This window comes from Drosophila teissieri, chromosome 3L, assembly GCF_016746235.2.
Source record: "Drosophila teissieri strain GT53w chromosome 3L, Prin_Dtei_1.1, whole genome shotgun sequence".
In the NCBI taxonomy this organism is placed as follows: domain Eukaryota; kingdom Metazoa; phylum Arthropoda; class Insecta; order Diptera; family Drosophilidae; genus Drosophila; species Drosophila teissieri.
The window spans coordinates 5,398,732-5,422,242 of NC_053031.1; the positions used below are offsets into that span (position 1 = coordinate 5,398,732).

General features: G+C 38.8%; 1 long non-coding RNA gene across 1 annotated transcript; it reads left to right on the top strand.

The window, feature by feature from the left end:
* The first annotated feature begins 9,224 nt into the window (after nucleotides 1–9,224).
* LOC122615728 lies at nucleotides 9,225–21,272 on the top strand. The gene is made up of 3 exons (XR_006325870.1): nucleotides 9,225–9,365; nucleotides 9,420–10,076; nucleotides 20,632–21,272. It is a non-coding gene; the product is annotated as an uncharacterized LOC122615728 (long non-coding RNA).
* Nucleotides 21,273–23,511: the final 2,239 nt, after the last annotated feature.

The window sequence follows — 23,511 nt, forward strand, 5'->3', positions numbered from 1 at the left end:
TCCTTCCACTTGACAGACATTGCGGTCGCCATCTGCGGAATCCTCGCGGCCTAATTTTCACTTCGTTGTCCTTCAATGGCCTCCTATGAAGTCTTCGACCTTTGTGGTTTTTGGGAACCTCGTCCTTTTCTCTTTTATCGATACCTATAAATCTTGTGGGGTGTTAGAATTCAATTCTTCACCAAGTTCTTAGTGGAAATGGGGAAGTGGGAGACGCCTTTCTCGTTCCACCTGCTAATTCGAATTTAATGCCTCTGCTCAACATGACAAACATGGCAAGTGTCCTGTCTGCCAGGTGAATGGCGACAGGTGAGCAGGAGGCGGAGATGGGAGTCCCTGTCCCGTTGACAGTTTAATTGAATCTAAATCCCGCCAGTGCCAGTCCAGAAAATATGTTTTTAATTTCATTGTTTGTTCTGCCCCACAAGAGCTAAAGAAGGAGATTTATGAGCGTAAAGGAAACTTTCGCATATGCCAAGGATGAGCCTCATAAAAAGTGATATCAAATGGGGAAAAGTGCAGGCTGCCGCTGTTCGGCGAAATAAAATGCATGAGGATATTTGTATAAAAGAAAAGAAGGAGCATTCAAACTTCATGTTTACGCTTAGATTGGGGTGAAGTTTTGGAAGGCTCGGTTTGCTCGAATCGGATGTGGTCATCAATAACGGGGAAAAGCATAATTTATGGACATTAAAAAGGCATTTGTCTTGCGGCCAAGTGAAATATGTCAAAAGTTTTGTGGCAATGGCGGTCCAAAATGTATTTGCATACGCATTGAAATAAATCTAAATTTGCCCAAAGGTTCGCACATGTGAAATCAGCGCACGGAAGATTTATCGCGTGTCCAGGAAAATATCCAGATGTCCACTCCAAGCCACAAAGGATACGGCTTAAGTTTGGTGTGTGTGCGTGTGTAAAATGCAATATCCGTGGGTCATACGCTGCGAATGAGCGATATTAAGTACTCGTTGTACTGGCATCTTCTTTTTATTTTCTTTTTTCCGTAATTGGTAGTTTACAAGGATGTTGCACAAGGTTTGGGTATATCCATTATAAATATACTATCTGTAAGGCTTGTTGAACATATTTATGTGTTAAAGTAAATTTATAAAAGGTTAATCTTTTTCTGGCTATAGCTAACGCTTTTATTATGGTAAGAAAAATCTTTATGGAATAAATATTAATGGGTAACTCGTGATTACGAGAGATTAAGTGATAAACTCCTTTGCCATTTATTATCATGGCATGCACTTTGCAATGAAATATTGCTTCATCCTTGCGCCTTACTCATTTTAATTTGCCTTCCCCTTTTCACATTTTCCCGTATTTTCCATTTCCCGTGCGCTGAAGTTGAGGCAATTCATTAAGAAAATGAATGATTGCCGAAGTACCTGGCTCCTGTTTTCCTTGTATCCTGCACTGTACGAGTATAATACTGACATGCACACGCAAATTGATGTTCTTGCTGTTATTGTTTATTGATGTATGCCAAGAAGGAAGCTGGAGTACGGAACAACATAAACAGAACTTACTTAACTCGAATTTTCATTTTTCATTTCATACGTCCAAAACGCTGAAGGCCTCGAGCACTTGAAACGTAGCTTAATTGGAAGGCATGGAGTGGGTTTATATTCTGCATTAGGCAAAGAGCTTGTAATTAATTGCCCGATGGTAGATATCGATTATGGCGCTGTTGAAACCTAATATTCACGGCTTCTAATGGCGTTTCGATGATTTACGAGCTTAATGAGCCAACATTTAATTGATATGTGCTGCAGCCACGATCTTTTGGCTTATGAAGGTGTGAACCTATATCAAAGCCAAACAAATTATTGTGACACTGTTAAAAAATACACTTAAACATACCCATCCCTGAGATATATAACAATTATGGAACAATAAACTCTATTACATCCCTAACCATTAGGAAAATTGTGTTATTTAAAGTGCCCTGCAAAGTTATCCCTCTTGTAAAGTTAATTTCCCCTTTGTGTGCTAACTTTGCTCAACTTTAATATAGCCAACATACTCGTATTTCATAATTTGTCAGTAGGAATCTTGACTTTCAAATACACCAGTCAGCCGGCAGGACAGACAGCAAACTTATGGGAAGTTTATGACACCAGCTTAGCCTGACATGGCAAGGATATACATACATACATACGCTCATGTTTGACACGCATGTAAAGTCATTACTCAGTGGGAAGAAGTTTCTGCTGCAAGTGCAAAGTCGTTAAAGTCACAAAATAAAAGAAGAGAAGTGAAACAAAATCAATTCATGAGCTAAGGTTAAGTGAAAAAGTTTTGCCATTAAAACTGACAAGGTGACTTATATACATATTAACAACCCAGAAAAGCCATATGCATTAGAGTTTTATATTTAGAAACTAACATGTGCACCATATACTGTGGATACCATGAAGCAAGATGCAAAATCAAAAGAAATCCAAGTAAACATTCATTAAATTTGAGTTAAATCGCAAGTGAAATAAAATACTTTAGGCAAATATTCTATTTCAGTTATGTTACTAGCTATTTAGCTGACGTCGAAGAAAATATCATGAAAAGTTTGGCCATGAGGCAAATATTAAGTTCACTTCTGCTTAGATGAATAATGTTACTGACACTCGAAAGGGCAAAAACTGTCTTCAAATATTCTTTGAGCAAACTTCGTCGCTCCACACACCGCAGGACATCTGAGAAGGATTGCAACTCATAAATCACTGCGGAAAAGCTTGCAAATTTTCCACACACACACACGTACAGACTGCGCCGTGCATGAAACTTAATTAAATGAAAAACCCGTTTGTAGGTCAAGTCAACATACTCGCATATCCACTTTAGGGCAGAATAAATGTGTTGGTTTGCAGATAATGTGTCTGATTTAATGGCCAACCAGATCAGCTGCGAATTGTTGAAACCATTAATGGTTAAGCGGAAAAAATTCAGATTTAAATGTGGACGGAAAAAAAGGAATGCCTCTGTTTACACAGAAATTGTTTTCTCTTTTTTTTTATTGCACTTACATTTTTAAATGAGCTGCGGTCACATTTCCGCATGTCAACGGCCACCGCAAAATATATTAAATTAATATTGTTTTTATTACATGCTGCAACAGTTTTCACTTCTATTCAATTGAAAGTGCCCCATGGGGCAATTTAACAAATCGTTCGGGTTTATCGACCCAAAGTTGGTTCAATTTGTAGCTGCTTTAAGCCCAGAAAAGCGTTCGATTCGTGACCACAGTTCGTATCTCTTTCCCTGCATTTCTGCTCGCCAGGGCAGCGGAAAATCCCTGCACTTGGTTGCCAGCGGAAGCGCAACCAAAAACAGCAGCAACTACAACAACGGTTGCAACCACTGCAGCAACTACAACAACGGTTGCAACAACACAACAACCACAACCATCTTTCGACCATCAATAACCGACTGCAGGAACTCAGCACAAACAAACGATGAAGCGGCGAGCCCCGGCCACGTATTTATCAGATTAAGATACAAACACATGATCGACTTACTGGCAGCAGTTGGGCGGCCACGGAGGTAAAAGGGAGCAAGTTCGACCAGCTTCTAAGTTTGTGGCTAGACCTTTACACTGAGAAAAATGAATAGGATTTTAGGTCATTGGCCATACAGTCCTTTGAGGAATTTAATATGTATGTAACGTTCGCTCTGATTTGTTGTCATCCCAACCCTCGCTTCGCCGACCTAGCAAGCAAACTATGATGTTTTTTTTGCCAGTGTATTAACGTCTGTCTAGCCGCTTTTCCGGCTTTGTTCACGTGAACGGTTGCGAACCAAATGCGTCTGCGGTGTGGAGCACTCTGCGAAGCCTGCGGCCGCCTAATGAACGACGACATTAAATAAAATGTCGGTCAATTGTCGTTGCGGCCATTTTAGCGCCAGCCAGACAAGATGCGTAGGGCCTGGATCTCGGAGGGAAAATCATTAGGATCTCGGCAGGATAGTTAGGCAGCGGGAAGTGGCCACAGATTCCCGGCTATGTGTGCGGTAATTGATTTTCCGAATAACGGCAGTTCCCTGGCACTTTTTATGCCCCCGGCCCGAAGTTTTGGGCCAAAACTTTTGCCGGCCTCATGCACTTGTTAATGTTTAAGCACTGGCAAAAACTTGCTGTTGGCAGCGGCAGCAGCAGGAGCAACAAGCCGAAAGTAACCGCCAGAGATGTTGGAAATCGCAAGCCATCGAAGTCCGACGCTTCAATGCTCTAAGGTAGCTTAAAGTGTAGTTTTAGATTTAACAAAGCCGGAAGAGTAATCAATTTGAGACTTAGGCTTATCTATGTGGTTGGACATTGCTTGACTGGCTTTTAACAACTTGCAGTTGGCTATTAGCAAGCATGAGCTGAGCTGCCTCAAAGCAAACAAGCCAGCTCGATCAGGAATATGTTGAGCTTTTTAAAAACCTGGGTTCGAAGGCTTTAAAAAACCTTTAAATTTCACACAGTTTGATTGGGAATTTAATTACGAATTCAACGAGATATGACATTCTATATTTGGAACAATATTTCGAATGTTCTGATCAAAATACCGATATTTAAATCACAAAAAGACAGAAAATCAATTTTTGGCCAAAATCCAAAAATCATCATCAAAAATTGGAAAAAATTTCAAAAAAAAATTTAATTTTTTTGGTAAACACAGTTTGATTGGAAATATAATTACGAATTCAACGAGATATGACATTCTATATTTGGAACAATATTTCGAATGTTCTGATCAAAATACTGATATTTAAATCGCAAAAAAACAGAAAATCAATTTTCGGCCAAAACCCAAAAATTATCATCAAAAATTGAAAAAAAAATTGAAAAAAAATTAAATTTTTTTGGTAAACACAGTTTGATTGGAAATTTAATTACGAATTCAACGAGATATGACATTCCATATTTGGACCAATATTTCGAATGTTCTGATCAAAATACTGATATTTCAATCGCAAAAAAACAGAAAATCAATTTCGGCCAAAATCCAAAAATTATCATCAAGAATTGAAAAAATTAAAAAAAAAATAAATTTTTTTGGTAAACACAGTTTGATTAGAAATTTAATTACGAATTCAACGAGATATGACATTCCATATTTGGCCCAATATTTCGAATGTTCTGATCAAAATACTGATATTTAAATCGGAAAAAAACAGAAAATCAATTTTCGGCCAAAACTCAAAAATCCTCATTAAAAATTGACAAAAAATTTGAAAAAAAAAAACATTTTTTCTGGTAAACACAGTTTGATTGGAAATTTAATTACGAATTCAACGAGATATGACATTCCATATTTGGAACAATTTTTCGAATGTTCTGATTAAAATACTGTTCAAAAGGCTTCAGGCAGTCCAAGAAAAATTTAAGTAGGTGGACTTTGGATGGTTGGTCCAGCTTTAAGGTAAAATCGAACCCAAAAGATATTGACAAGACGAGACGCACACACAAAGTCAGTCAGTCAAAACAGACATCTAGAATAATTCAAAGCGACCCGCGCATTAAATATTTACACTTTAATCTAGCCGATGGCTGTGCTTGTGTGTGTGCGTTTGTGTTTGTACATTCCAGGACCTTTGAGTGTGTGTCTGTGTGCGGTCGGGGTCATAAAGATGGCAAACTTATACAATATCCTCTCCAGCGAAACACTCACGGACTTTTGTGCGCTGCATGCTAAACAGTTTTTGAGAAATACACAAAAGTCGGCGGCAATTGAAAAATAAAACAAACCCAAAAAGGACATAAAATCCGAAGGAGTGCGGTTCAAAATGGGAGAGCTATTCCCGGCCAGCACGCGAGTGGGTTGTCCATGGCACATAAATTGCCCAAGAAACATTGTGGAACACGCCCATTTGCAAAATAATTATACGCCTTTCGATGGGAACACCAAACTGCCGAAGCAGCCAAGTAGGAGTGGGCCGCAAATTAAATCAACAAGCACAAACGTGGCTTTTTGCCCAAAAACCGCCCACCGCAGAACGCAAATGCAAACTTTTCAACGCGGCGAAATATGAAGCATTAATATTCACGCCCATGTTAAAAGCACATAAATAGGCGTGGCATGCCAGCAGCACTTCCGTTTGGCCATCCTGCCATTTATGCTCCTCCTGCCACCGAAAAGTTGCACACAATTTTCCAGCGAAGCCCATTAACCCGGCCAATAGACAATTGGTCGAGGAACATTGCTTGCTGAACAATCTAGTGGTTCAGGATACGAAATTCAGTCGATGATCAGCTTCAAAAATAAAGTTAAATGAAATATTCATAGTAAACAAAATTTAATTTTTAAATAATACTGCATACGTTTGCAGGCTGTTTTTGTCGAACATAATTAGTCAGAAGTTTATTTTGATTAAAATCATAATAATATATACAAAACATTAAAATGCCTCAAAGCTTTGACTTTCTGGAGGGAAAACCACTTCCCTAATAGCTAATTGAAAGCATTGAATTCTCACTTGTACTGAACCTGAAACGCCAGGTACACTGAATTGTGATCTTTATTGTTATTTTTCGGCTTAACCCGCCTGACCTGGCACCCTCAAGGTGTTTTGTCTTTGCTGGTGAAAAGTTTTTCCCCAAAAAGAACACAAAATTGAGCTGGGTACTTGTTGTGTGTTTGTGTTGTTTGCCGGTTATCTGGTTTATTGGAATGGGCACTCGGTGCTTTTGTGGTTGTCTGGTTACAAGCTTAACTTGCCATGTTTATCTTTGTTGAACTGACCCAGAAATACATAAATTTTGCCCCAAAGGGAAAACTTTTTAAATCGAAATTTAACTCGCACTTAAAATGTATTTACATTTTATTAAAAAGTCCTTAGGTTTATACTATTTATGGTAAATAACAAAATGTCTTAAATCTGTTTCTAACTTTAATAAGCCACTTTTTTGAATTGCTTAGCTGTAAGATTGCCATTAGGTGCTTTCAGCTTTTAATTATTTGAAAAGGCAAATAAACCAATCTACTAAACGATTGCCCCCAATGCTGACAAGACTGTAAATTGTTTTCGGATACTGCCTGCGATTTCCTCTGCAAATCTGCGGTAAAGTAAAGCAATTTGACTGAACTTGATTCTGTTTGCTCAGCCTCCAATGAAGCACACAATCCCCGGTTGCCGTGTCAGCTAAACGGATTTTCGTTGCCTGTTTTGGCATCGCATTACAAGGCCTAACACATAAATTTGCGATGTCCCGAAAGCCCGACTTCCTTCCTTCGCTTTGTTGTCATCCTCACATATGGTGGGAAAATGCCAAAGAAATGCGATGCGGATGTGAGTAACGTGGAAACGAGGAAAATCACTTCCCACCATCACTTCGCAATTGAGTAAAATTGTTAGCCATATAATGTTATCTTTCGATCAAATGTTGTCCCACGAGATTGACAGCAGAGCTCAACCCCGATTTTTGTCCGTAATTACGCCACAAGTGGCTATAAAGATTAAGGCCCCCAGAGCCAATTTTCACACGTTCTCACATTGAACTCAAGGCCAAAGGCAAGCATTAGTTTTTATGAAAGCTTAAGCTCCTTTCTTTGGTGGACTACTTAGCCCTTTACTGATTCAATTACCACTAAGCTCGCATCTTTCATGGCTGATTTCTTGAGCTGATATTGCGTATACGCCCGGATGTACATTTTGCCGCTGGTCATGGCCACGGAAACTTTATAATTTCATCAAATTCACAACCGAAATTGCGTGCGTAATTTTATTATTTTGAAAGCACTTCAGCGAACTTTATCTAAACATGTAGAAATCAGCACCCCTTCCAGGATGTTCCAAATTTGAGGCTTTGGCCAAAAAGTTGTTTCAAACAGCAATTAAAATAAATTACATTTTGCGATTTTAATTGCGTCTAATTGCAGGTAAAAGCCGGCAAATAAGTTCAAGCACAAAACTTAAGGGTGGTGCGATGGAAAACAGTTGGGATGGAAAACTAGAGGCGTGGACCGGGGGGGCGTGGCTGAATTAATTTCCACAGTTGTCAGTTGTTATGAGCTTCCACGACAGCAAAAACAACAAACTTTTCTCGATGGCACTCACAAATGGACACTGCAACAATATTTGGAAAATGGCAGCGTGAGTGGGAGATGGACCAACATGAAGTTATAAAATGACATTCTAAAATGAATGACAATCAGAGTCCACGCTGCGTATACGTAATTGTCAACATAAAACTTTTATGAGTGACAATTTTGAAATGGTTTTCGGTTGGCTGCGGGGAAAATGGTACAGGGAAGGGGTTTCGGCATACTCAAAAGTTCATAACAATGTGCATAAATGATAATGAGAAGTGGTGCTGGTACGGTTTAAATTGAGATTTTATTGAGAAAATTGGTTATTTCTACACATGGGAAATTGGTAATTAAAAAGCACACTAAACTAATAAGTACACAACGAATATTTCTAGCATTAGTTAATATTTTTTTGTGTGATCCATTTAGATTTAATCTCAACTGAACCTTAGTTAAATCTCTCAGATAATGTTTATTTGGCTTACCAAGCTGACAGTTGGCAGATTAGTTGAACGGAAACTTATATTTCAAACTCCCAACAGGGTGCTTAAACATGCCAGACAAACAAAGTTAATGTTGTGGCTAATACCCTGAATTATGCACTAGAATTATTTCCGGAATTTAAAGTATTCGAGGTGGTCACATGTGTAAATGGAGTCCAGAGATTATGTCAAGCGATCTTGGCCATAAGTCACCCGAGACTGTCCCACTTATGCAGACGTGTATCCTACGAGTCCTGCCGGCCTGTCATCATTAGTTTACTTTGCCCGACACTCGTGTGTCAAAAATGCTGACAAAATGCTCTTCAGGTGGCTGCCTTTTCAATGTGCAAAGTGCCAGAAAGATTGAGGCTGCCAACCAAGCCTGTCTACGCAACTTCAGTGAAATGTGCTCTTTAAAGAGTTGAATATGTGCTTAATAAACGGTATGTCAGTTACCCTGCAAAACAAAGAGAAAAGAACATAAACCAGATCAAAATGTTGCAAAACCAATTAAAGCTACTTTACTTACACAAGGGAAGTATTTGTTCTACCTCTGTAATAGAATGGTTTTATTTGTTTAAATCACCTTTAGGCGGTATAAAGTGATTGCAGTTTAATTAAATGTCTGAGAACTGTCCCTTTACTTAATAGTTACAATAAATGTAAAAAATATTCTGTAAATATATTCGGATAAATATCACATGAACGTTGAGAATAATTTCAATACATGCACTTTATGTCCAGAGATCCTAAACAAAATATTTACGAGTATATGTTTCTCATAAGGAGAAGCTAGCACACAAATACCAAACAAAAATCCAAGATAAAATATTTCAAGAAATCAATTACCAAAAAGCAGAAAATTCAGGTAAAAGATGCTGGCCTGCTAATTCAACCCATCTGAACCAGTATTTGCCTTCAGGCTGCTCCGCTCAACGTGTTTTCCAGAGCCATGCACAAGCTACAGAAGAAAAATAGAAGAAAAAAAGTGGAAAATATAGAAAAATAGTGCAGAAAAAAAACACTTAAATTTACATTATTTCCAGTCCACAACACTGACGTTGCCCCTTTGAAATTGAGTCAGCCAGGTGAAAGTTTCAGCCATATTCCTCATATTTATTAGCTTAAAGGAGCAGCTGGCGAAACTAAAGCTATAATTGTTTCAAATGGAAATCTATTTTCATGGACCGCTGGCCCGACAGAGAGAGAATGGTGTCAAGTGCAGCAGGCAGCCGGGTAAAAACTAAAGTGGTCCAGACCACGCCTCCGTGAGCAGTCAACAGTTAAAAAGGGACAACGCCAGGATAACAACATTTGTATGCAAATGGCGAGAGCCGGAGTTACTTTGCCAATGTCAAACGGAGAACGAAGAATATGTACGTGCCCATGGCTCGGCAAATGAACTTGTTTGGTAGCTAATGAGATAAGCATGCAAATGCCAGTGGCAGGACGAAAAAAAAGGGTAAGAAAAATAGAAGCCCAGAATAAAGTCAAGTTCTGTCAGTGGCAGCGGTAGGACGAGTCAATTAACTGGCATTTCCGCGGCTACTTGTTGGGCGACACAAGAAAAGTAAAAAGGGTAAGCTCTTGAAAAGAAATGAGTTCATTTCGAGCAAAATAAACTGGTCAAGATGTTATCCCTAGCTCAAGTACGAATAAAGTGGGAAGCATTTTGCTTTGACTTGATATCAACAAAAAATGCGCAACTAAGGAAAATACTTTTGCATGCATAATAGCCAGTAGTTGCTTCTGTTTTTCCTTTATATCTATCATTCTCTATTTCCAAGTTTATTTAAGTTTTGTTCATAACTTTTATCAGCAAATCTTTAGCATAATGGCCACTTTTTTAAATAAGTTTATGCGAGCATCGCTTTGCATGTTTTGAACACATAATCGTAACTTAAATCACCGCAAACATTAGTTGACATTTCATAGATATCATTATAAACCAAAACTGTGTTTTGCTAATGCGTTACCCACGAAAATTGTCAACAAGTTTTATGGCCTACTCAAATTTAATCGCTTCAAGCACGCAGATCCTACTTTAACCACAACTTTAACTCATGAATTTAGTCGAAACTTAGTGGCAAGTTTGGAAATAAAATGTTTGCTGTTGGGCAAAAATTTTCCCGATCATTGTATCACAAAGTGGCTGGCACATATTGCGTATGCGTAATGTAGCAGTTTCATTTTTTTGTCGCCCTCTTCACATAAAGATGTAAGCACATTTTGTTGTATATCTTTTCACCCCTATGCTTTTCCTTTTGCCACTTTTTCTGACAAGCAAATACATGCAAATCTAGAATTTTACAAACGATAAACGCCTTGAGGCAAGCTGCTGCTCCTGAGTCTCCTGCCACACAATTGATGCCATTTTATGGTCCATGTGTGCCAGGATGTGTGAGGGACAAATCCTACTAATGCCCCAATGCGTATGCGTACACACTCAAAGCTCATTTTTCTTCTTGCTGTTAAATCCTGCACAAATCAAATGAGTAAGAGGAGAAAAACCTTTCAGCAGAAAGCATTCGGATATATGCAAAAAGGTATTGTAGCCTTCTGCTGTCCATTATCTGGTTACAAAATACGTGAACAAAAAAGTGTAAGCACAGTGTGTGGAGCCCCAAAAACCGAAACCCAATTCGAATTCATGTCAATTCCAATTACAACCTGGCAAAAGGAACCTTTGCTGCACTGTGAACTTATCTAATGCCCAACCACAAAACATGTTTCACAACCATCCCATCCCCGAAGATGAATCTATGCACATTATATTTACTACAACATTGAGCGACAAATAAAAAAGATGTACGAAAAACATCTGTTGTCCTTCAAGGAGCAGGAAGCAAACGCTGCTATACATATGCTCATAAACTGATAATAACAAATGACTTTGCTGATTTAAACTGGACTCGTTTTAGAAGTCATAAATAGTTCATACTATATATCTTATAAGATAATTTACTTTCTAAGATCACATTTAAAAAGCTTGCTTATATAATCAACCTATTCGAGTTGCTATAAATTATATATTTAACATATAAGAATATAAGCCAAACATTTTATGAAAAGCTTTCAATTTAACTGAGTGGCGCTAATGTTTTGTACCCAACTGTAGCTGCTGTTGGATAAGAAATTTGCTCCCCAAGGCAAGGCAAGATGCTGGCAACCAAGCAACAGCTGCATTTGAAATGAAAAGCATTTGTTTCTGACACAACTCGTCTTCGCCTCTGGTTGCTGGGTTAGTTTAGTCCTGCCAAAGGGCTTAGTCCATTGAGAGAACTCGCCTGAATGCGCTCACTCATTATGTTGATTATCCCAAGCGGCCCAAGATCTCAAGGCTTTCCGCAGAAATATGAATTGAAATAAATGCGCTTACGGCTTGCTTTCATTCTGTCCGAAAGATTTCATTAGAAACGTAATAAATTTTGCAGCAAGAAAGCAAGAACAGAAAGCAAAAAAAAAACAGAATGAAATAGTGGCGCCGCACCATTAACCCTTCTTTGCGGTGGCTTAGCACACACGAAGTAGGGAGCAAAAAAAAAAACATACACATGAAATGTTGGACAATTTTTTCGCTATGACCTTACCATCCAGTGGGATTTATGGCCTTTCCCCTTTCGGGTCATCTAATGCCATTTCATATGGACAACGTATCCCTCTTCTCGGCGAATTCGCCAGGATTTCCCCTAACATTCCTGTGGCAATTGATGAGCCACAAAGCCAACAAGCATGAAATGAAGTCCGGCTCCTCTTTCATTCCGCACTCCGCAAGCCCCCAATTTCCAGTACCATTCCCCAATTCATTTTGTGGTTAATGTGATAAATCAATTTTATACGAAAATCACAGAGCATAAATTTATTTAACTAGCCCATAAGTCATGGACCTAGTTTTGTAGGAGTATCTCAATTTGTCCGGCCGCTTTTGCCTTGAGTTTATCAATTAGTTGAGGGGAACAGCTAAAGTTGGGCATCCTGGCATGAGATTGGATTAAATTGGGGAAATAACATTAAGCTGTGGTTACCAACTTACACAGCGACAGAAATCAGAAAACAGAAAGGATTTGGGTAAATTTGTTAAATAAATTAAATGAATTTACATACATATGTATGAAGTGTTTATGTTAACGAATATTGTTTCTCACTGTAATTTTGTATAATTTAATTATACTTTTAATTTGATTAAATACAAATAACTGCATATGCTTTGATTGTTTTCATTTGAATTTCTCAAAGCAACCGCATACAAACAAGTGCAATATGGTACCTTTAAAATAAATACATTTTAATTACATTTTAACTGCTTACCTTTGCGTAGCGCGTTAATTAATTTTTAATCCATAATACAAATACCATTTTAATGTGTGACCATCAAAGCGAACTCTTTTTTGCTCAATAAATATACGACTGAAGTAAATGGGTGTAAGGGGCGTATGCTTAACGAGCATTTAAAATTCATTTAGACTTTTCACCTTTTATCTTTGTGTGCACAATGAATAAAATTAAAATAATCCGTGGCCAGTCGGATTATATTTTTTTCCGCCTTCTCCTGGCATTCGCATCGCTCGCTTCACCTCCGCGAGTCTTAATTTGAATAACTGAATTGTTAAGTGGACTGTCTGAATGATAGACTTGAATAGATAAGACAGGGTAGGCGGCCTCCGACCTTTTAATTAAATTTAATTGCAAATGCCGAGACCTTTTCCGTCGAAGATGAGTTTTTTGAAGGCCGGGGAATCCCCAGCAGCCACACAAGTTAAGGGTGTATTATGAGTGTATGAGTATGCGGGTGTGTGCTTACCACAGTTGAGTAGCACCCAAAAAGCGGTACTTTCATCTAATGCATTTATTTATCACGCTCGCTTGGAGACACTGGAAAATCCAGGTGCCACAGGGAAGCGGCCACGTAACCAAGGCCAGAAAGAAGCTTTTGCATTTCAATGAAAGCATTTGTAAAATATTACTGCATACTCCAAAGGGGCTAGCTATCCTATCCCACCGAATGCGAACTGGCAAACAGACAGAGCTCCGAAGTACCCACATTGGTGTCGCACACAAGTCACGTTTGCCAACTGGCAAAAGCTTCAACAAATGTTAAGCTCAAGATTTATTGAGCTACTTAAGTTGCTGTTGATGATGTTCCCTGCCTTTGCCGGCTACTCAGGAACACCCACGCGATGTTCAGAAAAGGTTAACAGTCGGCATCCGTCTAAAAATATATATTTGTACTTCTTTCATATACATGCTGCATGACAGTGCACACCCACAGCAGTTGGGTCATAAAAGATTCACATTGCCATTGAAAAGTATTTTTAAAAACTCTCATAAACATCGAGAGTCACAAACGCCAAGCTTCCAAAGTCCAAAGTCCTGCTTAATGAGTTCGCAACAAATTTTAACAGAACTTTAGTACACGGAAAAATAAAGAACAAATTATTAAAAATTCATTTGTTTATTAATAAAGGTTCAGTATTATCGATATATATGTGTACAAGTCTAGTTGCTACAAGTTAATGTTTGAAGGCGACGTCAGTTATTAATTATAAAATATATAACAAATGCATTTTCTCAAGTGTAAATGGTTCCTGTGCCCCAATGCAACTTTTGCACCTTCAAAGCATAAATGCTTATACATACGTATGGCAACCAAACGTTTTGGCCATAAATATTGCCTTCGAGCTGTGCAAGCACATAAAAATGTATAAAACCAACATCAAAGCCAAGCTGCGTGCCAAACATTTCGAAATAAGCTTCAGGTAATTTTCCAGTCAATGCTGGTATATGGCAGTCCGTTTCAGTTAATGGCCAGTTTTCGGGCTTATCTGTCTAATGTGTTTCATATGCAAATAACTCCACAGATATTGCTTATCGGTGGCTGCCAAGGAAAATATAACGAAATTTCACCGCACCACATGGCGTATGAGCAATGTGCAGCAATTGCTCACAGTTTGTTCTATTTCTCGCATTTCACCGCAAAGCATTTTCCATTTCTCTTGATTTTTTTCTTTTGGCAATTTTACAATTCAATTGAATTGTTGCAAACTGTCCAGAAAAATGTACATTTTTTTCGGGGGTCATGGGATTGCCTCAGGCAAATTTGAATTGTCAAAATTGCAACAAGCATTTCGGTGTCTTTCCCATTCAAGTGGACATTTTCAACCCGTTTCGCTGACATAAACTGCATTGAAATGTCATAAAAATTGAAACACGTTCCTCGTTGTGTTACGCCGCCGTTCCCCGAATCCCAATCCCCAATCCTCAGCCTTTTTGGGCTGACTTTGAATGACAGTTGTGGATGGTAGCACTGGCCTTCAGCTTGAATTGTATTATTATTCGTTTGGACCCGATGCTTTGCATACAAATAGCGCTATTCTTCAGCTGGCCAAGACCATTTCTTCTACCTGTAACTTTACCTCTACCTAACTCTAACCCAATCTTCATCTCTATCCTTTGACCATTTCGCTGATGCTGCAATTTTGCACTTTACACGTGTCCTTCTGGTGGGCGGCATAAGTGTGGGCGTGGCACACACGTGTGGGTGCTGCAGGATATTATGAAAATTTATTGTTTTACGTGTCTGTAATTTTTTTGAAAGACTGCGCCAAAGGTCTAAATCAAAGCGCAGTGAGGAACATTTGTCAGATTAATCATCTGCCCAATAATCATTTACGATGCTGTAATTGGATAAATTAATAAGCTTTCTCATTTTCTGACACAATAATTTTCAATTTATTAAACTGATTAAAGCGATAAGTCACCGCTTTCCTCTGGGATTAATACAAATTCAAATTAATTGGTCAAGAGAACTTACAATTCTGAAATTCTAATAACACTTAATATTATATATAGTTAGTAGCTTAAATGAAATCTTTATAATATTTCGACCCCATGGCAATTATATTTTATGTATTTTAAAACAAATATGCGAGTAGATACAACACTCAAAGATAGCAAATATCCGAGTTGAAAAACAAAACTTTCATATTCATGCAGAAAAAGACTATTTTATTAGTTCAGCCTGCATTATACAGCACGATGACACCCACACAAATTGAAGGATTTCGGGTGGGCGTGCCAGGTCTTCTGACACCCGAAATACAAACAAAATCGATTTGCATTTAATTGCATCTGTGGCTGCACAAATTTCCAGAGATATTGAGATACAGAGATTGGGGGTGGCTACCAGCAGAGAACAAGGACGAGCAAATTCTGTAATCAGAATTATTGTTCAAATTGTCGTAATGTTTATCCAATTTGTTTTGTTGGTTTAGTTGCGTACATGTGTGCGTATGCGCATGTGGGTGTATGTGTGTGAGAGTGCCTAGTACTTGTGTGCGCATTTGTGTGAGTGTGTGTGTTTTATGGCCATAATCGGATTAGAGTGTGTTAAGTGCTGTGCAGAACTTGGCCAACACCTTTTGTTAATTACGTAATTGTTTGGGGTAAATATTGTCAACAATTTACTAAATCCATGCGTGTGTGTGTGTGTGTGCAACCACTTTTGTCCACTCAATCAACTATTCCAAAGCCTCCAACCAATTTCGAAATGGACCTAAATCAACGTATTTTGGAATTTCAATCAAACATGAATTACTGAACACTCCATTGATTTACATAGTGCTGAAAATTTCAATAAATAACATAATCAATTTACAATGTAACGATTAGGAAGTTTTATTTGTTGGATTTTAATTATTAAGGGTAGTAAATTAGAAGAAAGATGCTGACAAGTTTAAGGCACACCTTTATCATTCAGATTTAAGTTTATGAATTCAACAAAACTATTTTAAGCAGTTGGACTCTGCTTTGTTCCTTTAGTAGATAATAATTTGCCTGAAGTGCCTCAAAGCAATTTGTGCTGTCCTTTTGCCTCACTCCATTTATAACTTCATCCTTCTGTACTTGCATATCGAATTGCCGATCCCAGAGGCACCTCTCTCGCTCCCACTCTATTGCCATCTCACCTACTCCTTGGACCCCTAGTTGTTATGCATTCGCTTGTCGGCACTTTTTTCATGGCGATTGTTCTGCCATGTTGCTGACAATGTCGTTAGCTATTCAAGTTTGTCAATTAAAAACATAATCCCCAATCAGAAGCCAATAATACCAGGCTGTTGCCAGACAGTGAAGACCCTCAGTCTCCCAGTTTGGCCTTCTCTACTTCTCCAGTTCTCTAGTTCTCCAGTTCTCCAGTTCCCCAGCTTCTCATATCTGTATCTACATCCGCCTGTGGTCGTGGCTCAGATAATCTGGAATGGAGTCTCGCACACGCCATCGAAAAGTTTGCCTCGCTGGAGTCACTGTAAGGACATTGTCAGGGCAAAAGTAAATATTATTTTCCTTTTTTTACCGACTCTTGCTATTTGACTCCCTATTTTCCCATATTCCTATGATTTTTTCCAATGATTTTTGTTTCAATCGGTAGCCAGACGGGATCAGAAAGCTGAATATTGGGGGAGTCTTTGTGGACGCTGCCGGATAATTGCTACGATTTCCATGACTTTGCTGGTAAAGACTTTTTGATTTCTTTTTTCAGTCATTAGGATATGCGTGGAGTGGAAAAAAGAAGCGAAGAAGTTTTGACCAGTTCCTAAGTGGATTACATAATTTGCAATTGATCTGAAAAGTTTACGCACAACTTTTCCTTATTTCACAGTGATTAATGTTTGGGGATTAAAGGAAATTATTTTTACAAATTTGTAAACTCATTTTAAAAATGTTTGAGGTATACAAAATACCTAAAAAAAAACTTCATTTAAATATTTTCCCTTGAACCCCGACTTTTGATTTAATTTCACCCTCATCCCAGGATGAGGATATGCATTGCATCAAACGATTTGCCCTGGCTAAACACTTTTCAATTACGCCCTTTGATCCAAAATAAACTCCATTCATAAAAAGCAACAAAATCTGGACAGAGTTTGGCCTTAGAATGCATTGAATGTTTGATTACGTTGGCTCACTTGTTTGTTTTTAATTTGCGCGCTGGTAAATATATTCAAAGGAAAATATGTATATGCTATACATATGTGCTAGTATTAGCTGTCTATTAGGCGACTTAAGCCGTTCTATGAATAAAATAATGAGAATTTTGTGATTTGCATTTGGTAAGAGGACATATGGGCACCGTATCTAGTGCATCAATCTAAATCCTGCCAATATTTGCCGGCTAAACTTGCACACCAAGTTGAAGTTTAGCTGCGTCAACTGGAAGTTTGTGCGTAAGTCCTGGCAAACAATCTGCTCCTTTCCATTCTGGTGCCCAGTCCACAGATACACCGCACATTTGTTGTGCATTTCTGCTTGGAATTTCAGCGGAAATGGAACCCAATGTTTACTATTCCTGCCCCAGCTTGTCTGCGGTTGACTTCTGACCATCCGTTCATAGACCTCAAACTTGCAACTCTGATCATTACTCAAGTCTTGTCTTGCTGGCTTTACAGTGGCATAAGCAAAGCAGTATTCTTCGCTAGATAATGTAACTAATTGCGTTTTCGCTTATACCTTTAGTCATGGAGATTTGCCAGAGAAATCGCAGAATTAATTTGTCAGCTGACAAAACAGCTATAGAACCCCGCGGCACAAGAACTCGCAAAATGCGAAACAACGCACAAAATAATCAGATTTGGCTGGAATGAAAAGTGAAAAGCTTTTAATGGCATTTGCGTAAATTAAATGCTATCAAAATTATTTTCATAGCTGCTGCTGCTGCCGCTGCCGCTGCTGCTGACGGCACACACAAACTGGAAAAGCTGTCGGGGAAAACTATCAGTCTTTAAGTGCCGGGCACTGAAAAGTGGCGGGGAGCTGCATAAACAGTTATGCAATTGAAATAATAATAATTTGGCTTGGCATTTAAATTAAAGCGCCAAAACAACGAGCATCAGCTAAAAGCCATCACATGCAGAGTTGGAAAAGTTAATGGGCTAAAACAGAAGGGGGTGAAATTATTTCGGGAAGCGAAAAGAGGCTTAAAGCAGTAAATTTGGCTAAGCATATAATTATTAAATAGATAAATATGAGCACAGAGAATGTGAATAAATATATCCAGATTTATTTATGTAGTGTAACAAATATCTATCCATCTTTAAAATACATCCTTAAATAGACAGCAGTATTCTTCCAACTCTTTCAAATATCTTAAAGTGATAAGTCCAAGATATCTAATCCCTTTAAATAACTCTATGCTATTATTCACTTGCAGTTTATTCACATTTCATTCTTAGTGTCAAGCGAAGTTCACACCACTTTGTAAACAATAATTTAATGGAGCTCAACTTGCTAAAGCATGAAGAATTCAAATAAAATGAATGAAGATTTGTTGAGACCAATAAATTTGTCTGCATGTCTAATTTTCGCACACACACACCGACTGGAATCTGAAGGGGCATCACCATAAATTATTCTTATCTACTTCGTCATCGGGACTGCGACGAGCGAATTTTACCTTGTGGTCAGCATGTGCGGTCAGCATGTGTAAATTTAACCGCAAACTTTTGTCCGAGTGCAACACATGCGACCGAAAGGGGGGTGGGGTGAAAATTCGGGGGGGTAAATGCACTCGGAAATATTGGCTTACTTCTATAACTCATAGAACACTGAACTAATCAAAAATACAGAAGAACTACAGAACTTGGTAGTGTCTAACTCATAAGTTGAGCATTTTAAAAATGGATACTATCCTTTAAGTTCCTTCAGGAAACTCCATTCAATAATAAAAATAATATTGATCCCATAAATAACTACTTAATCGGTAATGCATTACATTGATGCTTTTTTCAATATTAAATTGCTATATTTTTTGCAAGTGTGGGGTTAGAGGATTGTGGGTCCAGGCGGGGCCAACGTCCATATTGTCGAAAGTACAGACGCATTTATCTGAAATGGCTCTGCGACCAGAGCGCAGTTGGGTAATAAATTAAATCAACGGGGTGGGGTTATTGGGGAGGGCCAAAAAGGAAAAGGGTTACTCAGTGGGATATATAGGGGGGGGTCACCACTGCAATTGCAGTCGAAAGCTGCAGCATCGATAGATAGTTAGCCAAATCGATGGGGAGATAGGTGGGTAGATAGATAGACAGTCTATCGACTGTCCGCAGACAAGACAATGGACTCGTGTTCTGGCGCCCCCACTTCTCCTCTCTGCCATCTGCAACTGGAATGCTTTAGGACTACTTACAACCTACAAATGTCAGAGACAGTTGGCAATCTGTGGGTAATCCCCTTTTTGCATTGTGTATGTGGCTTCGAGCCTGGGCTTTCGATTCCACTCCAATTAAGATGTATGCCAGGTGAAATGAATTGTTGTCGTCATTTGGTAGAGCTTCAATGCGAATAAGAGTCACTTGCAGGCGAACGCCGTAAAACGAAACCGAAAACATTTTTCATTATTAATATATATCCCCATTTCCATTAGAGCCTGTGGGCTTAGGGTGCGTTAAAACTTTGACACTTGGCCTGACCGACTCAAACGATTTGTTTGGTTGCCCAACATGACCGAACAACAACAGCAACTACAACGTGGAAAACCCTGAAGACCCAAAAACACAAATGCTTTGGCAGAGGAGTGAAGAAGAGACAGATACTTTAAATGACTGCCAAAGCCTCAAATGGGTGTATAAATCCCCTGCAAAGAACATCAACACAAAACCAGATATCGGTCAGAGGGACTGCAAAAGGGTTTTGCCTTGTTTTTTTCCCTGTAAGCCCACAAAATCCCCAACTAAATCCGTGTGTAAACTTTAAGGACGCTTTTCTCAGGCTTTTGAATATTTAATTCGGTACCAAACAAATGTATTTACCCCTGTGATATTTGAGACGAATTTCGGGCACTGGAGAATTTAGTAATTCCAGATAAATACTTTAAGTTTTAGCACTTTTGGGCGAGAGTAGTTAAAGTTTTTCAATTACGAAATGAAAATAGTGCTTAAACTTTACTAAGTCGTTTTTAATATAATTCATTAAAGAACACATTTCTTTCATCCTTTCACTCTTTGCCAGTTAAAAATTTGATAGGACTTCCGTTTGACACATTTTTTCGGAACATCGTCTTAAATCCGAAAACCAAGCACAAACTACACAAAAGATGGCTTTGGTGGGCATCACAATTTAATTTCAGTTTTAACCCATTGCAGGCCAGCCAGGAAAGGAAAAGGATATGTGTGCTACCAACACAATGGAGCTAACAATTTTGAAGCTCTTTGTTATTTTGGGCAAATCTGGCAGAACACAGAGAAATAAGCTCGAAAAAAAAGAAATTGGCAGAATAAAATGCATGAGAATTTTATATGCAATCCATTTTAAATGGCAGGAAGTGCAAGAAATGCTCAAATAATTGCAGCAACGAATGCCCATTTTTGTAACAAAAGAACTCAAGGACGAGTCCTTTTTTGCGAATCCTTTCCGTATGCGAATGTCTGCGTGCAAATTGAATGTGCAAATATTAACATTCAAGACGATGTGCCAGGCACACTTGTGGCTTTTTTGCCATCATGTCCTTGCTGCCACTCAATCAGCAGGACTCGTGCGCCTGAACAGGACCAAGACTGATGCGAACAGGACAACAGCTGTTGACAAGGACGAGTCCTAGAGCATGGAGCATGGCACATGTGTGTATTAGTTGTGCCTGGTTCTGCTTTCTGGGCAAAACTTTAATTAAATTGTATATGTTTTTTGGCCTGGACAAAGGCAAATTCCATTTACCTTTCATATTTCTTGTGACCCCTTCAGGGGTGTGCATAAATTTATTAAAGTGATTTTCTCTCGCAAAATAAAGCTCGACGAAAGCCCTTTTGCCATTTCCTCGGCCACGACTAGCCAAAGTCTTAAATATTAATAATGTCAAATGCAAAGCACACAGGAACATTCAAGGGGCGAAATTCTGGGGACAGCAGATTCACCAGCACATAATTGTTTTGAATGCCTCATTAAGTGTTTGAGAACTTAAGCCCAACTTCGTGCATGTGTGTGCCCAGGAGCAGGAGGAGGAGCAGGAGTAGCGGCAGGAACAGGACCAAAACCAGGACCCAGCGGGAGACTATTACGATTATTATTAACTTTAATGAAATTCACGGAGTGTGTGTGCACCGAAAGAAAATTGTACCAAAGCTGAGATTATAAGGGATGTTTTAAATCCTTAATACTTCTTAAATTTACGTTTAGTTTTAAGCAAATATTACAATTATTTGAAACTTATTTTAGGTTAGCTAGGATTTTTTCCAGTGTCTGATTTAGTTCTGGTGCAAATGTTTTTAGCTGCGATTCCTTAAAGCCACTTCATTGCTGTGTTGACGCTAACGTTGGCCTTCTGTTTCCAATTATCTAACTGGCTGCCATAATTGCCAGTTCGGTGTACTGAACCCTCCCTCTCTTTCACGCTCCAGCTGCCCTCTCTTTCTGCCGCTTTGTGACCTCTCTTTCTATATATTCCTTTCGGCATGTGTGTGTGTATTTTTAGGCAAAGCCAATCATTTGGGCGTTTCATTGTCATTATGTCAATCTTGGCGCCGCCATTCGAAACGGTCACGTGTATGGGATTGTGTGGGATTGTGTGTGCCTGCGTAGGGCATATCCTTCAATTTGTGTGGGTGTATTAGTATGTGGGTGTGTGTGCAGAATGATAATGAGACAGTCGTTATCTTTTCCATGAGGTTCTGCTTCTGGTAGTTCATTTCGATGTCGTTAAATACACGTTTCAAGTTAATTGGTAAGGGCTGAAGGATAGAAGTTTTAAGACCCACACAAAAAACCCCACTCATTCTCCCATTTTCTTAGTTCTAATAGTATTTAATTACTATTTAGCTGCAAATTTGATATATTTGAAAAACATATTTAAAATTAACCTTAAGTGATCTACTTCATGATACCACTTCATATAGAGTAAGTATTATTCTGTTTTTGTTTTGGCTTCTGCAGTCAATTATCAAGTATGGTAAAAACCAAAACAAAAACCGTCCATACTCTAATTTGGCCAAGAGCACAAACACATGCATGTATCTAGAGTATGCTCAATTAGAAGTTGCACGAAACTCAACAAAAACCATTGAAAGCAACTGAGAGTAGAACATCTTTTATGGATTATTTTCAACGAATAATAAACCGCTTTTTGTGCCATTGTTTTCCATGAGTATTGATCAACTTTTTCTGGTAAACTCGCTCTGTTTGCTGAACAGATCCTTAAAGTCTGTTAAAAAGAGCTTAAATTCCAAATAAAGGGTTCTTGGCTTTTCCTTGCTGGCACCATTATAATAACTCAGGCCGTGCAAATCGCGAGCATTAAATATTTACACTTTAATCTACTCAATGGCAGGAGCAAAGAGGCAGACAGTCTCCGTTTCCCTCTGGGGGAAACGCAAAGGGGCCGGATTCCTGTGGCCATAAAAAATAGGAAAATATCTGGGAAATCAGACAATCCGACAGGCCAAGGAAGTGGAAGGGGAACCAACCTCCCGTCGAGTCTGTCTGAATGCTAAGAACGTGTTTAGAGCTCAACACACAAATATATATAGTACTGAATTTGCAAGTGCCGCAAGAAAGAGTCCTGGCTGCAGGCTCCAGCGATGAAGTTATCCTTGAATTGGCAATCGAAACATGTCTGCCACAGGATTAAAGCCTCAAAGTCTACAAGTTGCACATAATTAAATGCTTCGAGGGCTCGAAAAATCAACAGCATTCACGCCTCACACAATCGCATTAAAAGCTGAACGGCACGAGAAACCGAGCTGCGAAATAAAATATAAGACATTAATATTCACACCCAAAACGGGAACTGACCTTTTTGCTGGTTAGGGCGACGACCAGGACGACGTACTTCCTGACGCCTCAAATTATGCCATAAAATGTTGCCCAAGGGATGAATTCATTTGCACACACACACACACACGTTCACGTGCATACACACACACTCACCCCCCAGCCATTAAATCACCCAAAAACAATGGACACGAAGATTCAGGGCTGATCCTGGCTGGTCCTTCGCCTGGCGTTTACCTTGCGAAATTAATTTCATTTGAATT